The sequence below is a fragment of the Petromyzon marinus genome, unplaced genomic scaffold (assembly GCF_048934315.1).
Source record: "Petromyzon marinus isolate PM22_M1 ecotype Great Lakes invasive population unplaced genomic scaffold, UKy_Petmar_22M1.pri1.0 PM_Scaffold_100, whole genome shotgun sequence".
In the NCBI taxonomy this organism is placed as follows: domain Eukaryota; kingdom Metazoa; phylum Chordata; class Hyperoartia; order Petromyzontiformes; family Petromyzontidae; genus Petromyzon; species Petromyzon marinus.
The window spans coordinates 300,132-308,207 of NW_027423059.1; the positions used below are offsets into that span (position 1 = coordinate 300,132).

The 8,076-nt window shown below is 46.9% G+C and overlaps 1 long non-coding RNA gene across 2 annotated transcripts; it reads right to left on the bottom strand.

Annotated features, from left to right (window-relative positions):
- Positions 1-469: 469 nt before the first annotated feature.
- Positions 470-7,787, bottom strand: LOC142922556 (uncharacterized). Of its 2 annotated transcripts, none has more exons than XR_012940160.1 (3): positions 7,685-7,787; positions 5,218-5,309; positions 470-3,166 (listed from the first exon to the last, which is right to left on the bottom strand). It is a non-coding gene; the product is annotated as an uncharacterized LOC142922556 (long non-coding RNA). The 2 variants fall into 2 exon arrangements; XR_012940161.1 differs by having other exon boundaries at positions 7,682-7,787.
- Positions 7,788-8,076: the final 289 nt, after the last annotated feature.

The window sequence follows — 8,076 nt, forward strand, 5'->3', positions numbered from 1 at the left end:
AAATGATGATAAAACCAATCACAACAAATATAAATTATGCAGGCTGGAAACAATAGATTTCACAATGGTATCAGTGAAAATAGTATACTTGGTTTTTTTACGGTAAAGTCACGTTTACACGTTCAGATACAAAAACACTCCGCATGTACCCTCCCCGAGCGAATCTAAGTAATTAAAATAAAACAAAAACAGCACCATGCATTACTGCTCTACTTTGTAGTCGCGAAAGTCTAGTGTGACAAGTCTTGATCAAATCGTGTTTATGCATATACACGTGCCTGAGGAAACATTTTAACGATGATAATCCTCTACAATTGAAAAAAACATCACATTAAGAAGATCTGTGTGTGGGAATATTTACAAGGCCTAAAAGTTGCACATCACATACGACTTAGGGGTCTACAGCTGTACGCACTGCCGTGCAGTTGAAATCCTTTAAATTGTGAGAAAAAATCACACGCGGACAGAGTTATTTGTGGTTGGCGCACTGCTTTATGAACCACATATGTATAGACAGTCACCCACAGAAGTGTATATAACAGAGCTACCTCTAATTACAAATGTAATTTTCTTCTTGAATTCCCTGCATCTGCCCTCATTCCCCTCCACCAAATAAAAAATTCTTCTGCACGAGTTATTTTCAATCTCCCCTTTAATTCTCACACTTTGCCTCTCCTCCTTCAACTCCAATGGCTTCTCGTTCACTACCGCTGTCTTTTAATATACCTGTCGCTGGTCTTTAAACCTCTCCATGGACTTGCTCTACATAATTTTGCCTCTTTCATCTCCTTCCATGTCCTCTCTCGTCCTCTTTGTTCCCAATTTTCTGTCTCTGTCCCTCCTCTTTGTGCCAAATCTCATTTATGGTCCCTCTACTTAACCTTCTTCCATTCCTCCCTTAAAGCCCCACCTCTTCTCCATTGCCCATTCTCTACCTCTTCTCTCCCCTTAAGCCTCCACTCCTTCTCGTCCCTACTCTTCTCCGATCCCATTACTGTCTATCGCTGTCACTTATTCCTCAAACTTTGTACACCCCTGCCATCTAAATCATTCCATTCTGTCACTGCCTTGTGCTTGTTATGTCAAGAGAGAAGGCACTCTATAAATATACATCAAAGCCACCACCGCCACCACCGTCACCACCGCCACCAAGAAAAGGAACAGATTTATTTGTTGGGTCTGGAAGTGGCCAAAGTGCAAGTCGGCCATGAAAAAATTTTACATTTAAAATTACACCGCTACCAATTAAAACATTAAACACAAACACAAAGGTTGTCTGTATAACCTCAACGGACTCTTGAGGCAAGTGCTTTTAGCGAGCAACTATGAAAGCCAGCATGGTACACAATGGGGAGGGTGGCCAGCACCATGCCTGGCCGCCTTTATCTCCTGAGTAGTGATGTTTACACACCGCACCAGGTACTCATTGGAGGCTGAGTCGACCTCGAGTTAGCCCAAAACCACTTTAGTTCATCGGTACTGGTGTTGCCAAGTTCATAGCGCAATACGCGAACACTATACAATTACCGGATAATAAGCATACCCACACAGGCTTGTGCATGTGTGGGTGGGTTATTTATACAGCAGTATGCAACATGGCAGTCAGTCGGCACCTTCCGCAATGCACGTTGGTTATTCATGAGGATGCACATCCTGATGTATTCATTGGCTGATCACCCGAAGCCACCGTGTGAGCTGAGAGTTTCTCGATCTTACCGGGTACTCGATAGAGCTGAGAAATGCACTGCGGTCAATACTCAGAGTCATCATTTAGAGGTAGAGACCCAGAGATGAAGAGAATCCTTAGCAGCCCGTACATGTTAATGGATAGCAGTGATGGTCCCAGCTGCTGACTTGTACACCAGGGGTGAAGAATTGAGACAAGGCTGTGGTCCCAAGATAATTTCACTCCTTCCATTTGTTTTGTATTGAGTGGCATCCTGACGGGCACGACACGGTTCAGACGCGGCCACCAGCTCAAAAAACACGTACAGAACAAACCCTGCGCAGAGAAGCATGCAGAGACACGTGCTCGAAATCACACCAAGACAGAGGAACGCGCAGATGAGAGAACATACACAGAGGTAAGATCCCTCCTCATGTTGACCATGATGAGAAGGAAAGAGCAACACGCAGATGAAAACGTTTCTGGAAGTGACGATGGCTGATGATCAAGAGTAACTTGGAGGGGAGGAGGTGGGAAGCTCATGCACAGGTGCTGGGGCCGATTGTCACAGCGCAGGCGTCACGAGAAGTGACGTTGGTTTGGGGAGGCCTTCATCAAACAGTGGATTTACCACTGGTGATGATGCCCATAATGATGATGAATGCATGGGCAGTCCACTCACATTCGTGCATAATCAGGTGCACGTCCACTCCCCTAGTCACCCCTCCACTAATCTCACTCCCCGAGTCACCCCTCCACTCACCTCACCCCCATTCCCCGAGTCACTCTCACCTCGACTTCTCCACTCTATCGCCAGTCGCCCTGAAGAGGCCCAACTCCGGAGCCTCCCCCAGTGCCACGTTCACTCTCAGCACGAACATCGTGCGGTGCCACCCCCTCCTCTGCTGCATCCCTCCAACTCTTCCTCCGCCATTGCGAGAATCGGCTCCACGAAGGGTCCCACGCTGTCCCCGTCCCTCAATGGACTCGTGTACTTTGTTGATTAAGGCCATTTAATAAAATAATGATAATTAATTATGCACACACACAGGTCACCAAAGTAGCCTCAATAGACATGTTAGGGCAAGTTGTGGAGCCTTGTGCTGTGGAACACACGAGGGGGTGGTATGTATTTTGTATGTAGAACTTCTTTTGCACGGTACGTAGCCAACTGTGCTAATCGGAGGTGCAGGGGAAGGACATCAAACTCAGCACAAAAAGTAGTTCTAAAGAAATTAGTTTTCAATCAAGATGTAAAAGTGCACAGCTCCAGTGGCTTCTATCAGAAGGAAGAGCGTTCGAGACGGCCGCAGAAGCGCTTCTGAAAGTGTGATGCAGCGACCGCCTTTGTTCGATGGTTCGCCAAAATCTGCTGTAGGGATGTGATGTGGCCAACACCATGCACGCGGCCACCTTTGTCTCTCCCAATTGTTGATGTTTATTATAGACACTGCACCAGGTACTCTTTAGAGGGTGAGTCGACCGAGGGAAGGTTGAGGACTGGGTCACACAGACACACACACACAGAAAAAGATGCCCTATGTCAAATCCAGAGGCTTCTAAGAAAATGGAGGTGTAAGATGGACACAGCTATTACATGGATGAAGGTGTAATACAGATATTTGTGTTAACGTGGTGCCGATCACCTGAAAACAATAACAAAAATCCCACCACTCATTCATCTGTTTAATCTTTGATTGGAAAACGCTGGGCGAGACCTGCGACATTCGAGTGAGCTTACCTACTCGCTCACAAACACGCAACACTCAACCCAGTCAATCAACATGTTACACACCCTAAATATGACCCGCCTTGTCCTGGGGGATACCTGCAACATGCGACTGAGCTCACCTCTTCACTCACCTACTCACCCACTATTGCTATGTCATCCACACACCCACACACTCGCTTATCTTAACAGACCTCAATAATTGACATTTAGCTCCTGAAGATATTGCTACATGCAATAAAACGCGAGTGTGTGAGTGATTGATTGAATGTGTAAGTGAGCGTCTGGTTGCGTGAATGAGTGAGCATCTGAGTGCGTGTGTGAGTGTGTAAGGTAAACGGTAGTGTATCGGCGAATGTGCTGTGCTACAAATCTGGTGATCCGAGTTCAAATCTCGCTCACCAGTCTATGGGTCTCTGTGTAAGTCTTTACCTCTCTGTAAGTCTATGGGTCTCTGTGTAAGTCTATACCTCTCTGTAAGTCTATGCGTCTCTGTGAGTCTACGGGTCTGGTAAGTTTACTGGTCTCTGTGTGAGTCCATGGGTCTCAATGTGAGTTCATGGGTATCTGTTATCATCATCTGTGTTTGAATGAGTCGATGGCTCTGTGTGATTGACTCCAAGTCTCTCTGTTCGAGTGAGATTATGGCTTTCTGTGCAAGTCTACGTGACTTTACCGAAATAACCAAAGAGTAATTCCTGCAGTCACGAAAGTGCCAAATCAAGTTTGAGTCTATGTCTCTCTGTGTAAGTGAGTACAACATATCCTTGCTTAACGCGGGGGTTGCGTTGTCGAAAATTGCTGCTTAAAGCTATTTTACGTCAAGCAGAAAACTTTTCTACAAGGAAAAACGGTAAAGGGGGAGGCTCCGTTTTAGCACAATGTAACTTTTATTACTATTTTTAATTGAGAGTACAGTACACTGTTTTCTATGTTTATTTTAAATGTGTTGTGTATATGTAGAAGATCTATATTATAATCGTTATTTATACTGGAGGAATCTAAAAAGCCCTTTTTCACAGATTTCCAGTTGGGGTGGTACAGAAAGTTACAAGAACAAACGATGCAAAAACACAATCGAAGTGAAAAGTATAGGAAAGGTAAGCAAATCACAAAAAAATAAAAAACAAACTATTTTTATCTTACCTAGTAAAGCCCTCTAAGCTATTAGCTTCTATTTCAGAAGCGAACTGGCCACAAATGATAGATGAATGAAGTAGCTTATGACGTGGAAATTTATAGCAGCCAAATAATAATAAAAAATTGTGTTACATTCATCAATATACATACAAAGGACGTGAAAGGGAGATATGATGAGTGAAAACTATAAGGGAGTGAGTGAGATGACACTACACACAGATGCTGGAACAAAGGCAGAGGAAGAGGATGACACGCCACATTACACAGTGCGCTCCGGTACAGCATCAGCTCCCAGCAATACAGAACAACGCTGCCAACACCCACACCACTCATAAGAGCAGTCCGTCATGTGCTACTCCAGTTATAGTGGGTGTGGTGTGCGCTAAGCGAAACACATTACATAAAAGACGAGGATGTACTGCATATAGTCCTCTGCGTGAGTGAGTCTATGTCTCTCTGTGTGAATCTGTGCGAGTGATTCTATGGTTCTCTGTGTGGGTTAATCAATGGTTCTCTGTTTGAGTGAGTCTATGTGTCTCCATGTGAGTGAGTCTATGGCTCTGTGTCAGTGAGACTCTGGCTCTCTGTGTGAGTGCTCTCTCTGAGTGAGTCTATGGCTCTCTGTGGGAGTAAGTGGGTCTCTAAGGCCACCACCATCTTGCTCCCTGCCCAGTGCGTCCACCTGGCTGAGCTGCAGGAGTCTATTGTCCACCGCTCCAGACCGTACAGATCCAGACGTCCACCTCCAGCACAGACACCGGCAGATTCTTAAACCTGGTGGTGGAAGTAAGGACACGAGAGGGGTAATAGTCAACCACCATTACCACCATCAATACCACCATTACAACCACCAAAATCACCGCTATCGTTAACACCACCATCAATATCACCACCTCCACCACAACGATCACAATCTAAATTACAATCACAATACTCTTTGGTTCTTTCGGTAAAGTCACGTAGGTAGAAAAAAATAATAGATCACGACGTTTCGATCGCAACACAAGCAACCATCATCAGGTGAAAAAATATAGCGAGAAAACTGCTGAAACACGAAGTTATATTGGCTTGAGATAAGCTCAGCCCAAGGGTAAGTGGGCGGGGCTACAGGTAGAATTTGCATGTAAATACAACACCACATCGTGGAAAAGGAAAGAGAGACACAGACACCGAGAGACATCCACACACAGACAGAGGCACACACAAAGAGACACACGAGAGACGCATATAGAGAAAAACACACCGGCAGAGAGAGACAACCACACAGACAGATGCAGAGAAAGATAGACACAGAGAGAATTACATAATTGCCCATGAATTACTATGGTGTGACAATGCCAATTACCAATGTCAAAGGGAACATCAATGAATGGTAAATGTGGGTTAATATCCCCAGAAGAGCATGTAGACTACATTAAAAATTAAAATAATCAGGCAATATAATATCACATATGGGTTCAGTTTAAAGTTTACTTATGAAAAATAATCCTGAAATAATTGTGCACCATAGATAATCTTAATGGTCAAGTTACATAAACATCACGGAATCACTTAAGCTGACCATTTAAAAAGACGTTAATTCCAAAATGTTGAGCAAAGGAAATTGTTTGGAAGTTCATCTCACACCAAGTACATGTTACTATAAATCTAAATCTGCATAGTTCTCAATCAGCAAAGTCGCAAACATGTTTTACCACAAGCAAGGAGTTCGGTGTAAAGCTGTTAAGCAAATTAACCACTGCACACGGTTTTAAAGTTCTCTGCCTCAAAGACAGCACTCTACCAAGTGTCACGACGCAGCTGCACACGCCGCATGACAATAGGCGGAGTGAGTGAATCTAAGTAGACACTGACCCTGTCAAAGGGGATCCCATGTCTAGAGTATTTGTGGCTGGTGCTACACATTTCTAACGTGATTAGCCATTTAGCTGATCTATCATTTGTGGACAGGTCGCTTCTGGAAAACAGCCACATAGCTCAGTGGGTCTCACCTGGTAAAATAAAAATAGTTTATAGAGTTCGTTCTGCCTTAACGCGTGTTTTCATAACGCCATTTGGATATGGCACGATGGATGTATTAGGGAACACGTTTTATAACGCGAATGCTAAGTGGTTGAGTCAACAGAACCACGTCGCGCGAGTAGGAATGTGCGGTTGTACGGCTGCCTGGGCACAGCGTCACACGAGGCATTGGGATGCTGCTGGATGCTTCCTGATGCTCCCCACGCGCCTCAGTCTTTGTTCAGCCGACACACGCATCTCACGCTGTTATCACGGACTGTGCTTTACCCTGTATTAGTCATTGTAACGAGGGAGTTTACACAACGCGGTGTTATTCAGCAACGCAACTACCGCGTTATAGAACACTGTAGTAAATATTGTCGCGGTGTGGAAGGAGCAATGAACGTCATCTTGTGGCATGGAAAGGCATCGCAGCCCTAGCGAGCAGCCAGAGACAAAGACTGCACGCACGGCAAAGTTGTGATTGACCCGGGGACTATTAGCAAGTGACACGTATGGACTAATGGTTACTCTAAATGACGATGTTGACGTTGGTTATAACGTGCTACAAATATGCTGAACGCACATCGCATTAGCTCTGACAAATAGCGGACTTTTTTAAAAGTTATCGTTTACAATGGTTAATTTGTATATCATGCCAAGTGAGTAATTTGCGTGTGGACCCTGACAGCGGCACTCAATGTCCAACTCTTGCGAATGCTCTCAGGGGATCTTTACCGTGCGCTGCGTTCACTCACTCAGCCCCAATCTCCCTGTCGTGAACTCACCACTCACCCACTCACTCACCTCACCCTTCAACTCACTCACCCTCCTCACCTATTCATTCTCCTCATTAACTCACTCACCCTGAAATCCACTCCCTCACCCCCCCCTCCATCACCCGGCACTCACCGCCTGTCCGTGACCACCTCTCCCGTGCCTACAACCACAAACACCACCACCACCTCTCCCGTGCCTACAACCACAAACACCACCACCACCTCTCCCGTGCCTACAACCACAAACACCACCACCACCTCTCCCGTGCCTACAACCACAAACACCACCACCACCTCTCCCGTGCCTACAAACACAAACACCACCACCTCTCCCGTGCCTACAACCACAAACACCACCACCACCACCACCTGCTGCTGCTGCTGTCGCGGTCTCCGCGTGGCGCCGCGGGCCCAGGGGGAGGCCTCGCGGCCCAAGAGCGGCGCCACGGCCCCCCCCTCCCGCTCCTGGCCCCTCCCCCTCGTCCCTCCTGGCCCCTCATCCCTCCTGGCCCCTCCCCCTCGTCCCTCCTGGCCCCTCCCCCTCGTCTCTCCTGGCCCCTCCCCCTCGTTCCTCCTGGCCCCTCCCCCTCGTCCCTCCTGGCCCCTCCCCCTCGTCCCTCCTGGCCCCTCCCCCTCGTTCCTCCTGGCCCCTCCCCCTCGTCCCTGCTGGCCCCTCCCCCTAGTACCTCCTCCTCCCGCTCGCGACGTGGAGTGATCTCGCCCCCCCACCGCCCATTGCAAGAATGGCGGGAAGCGGTCGC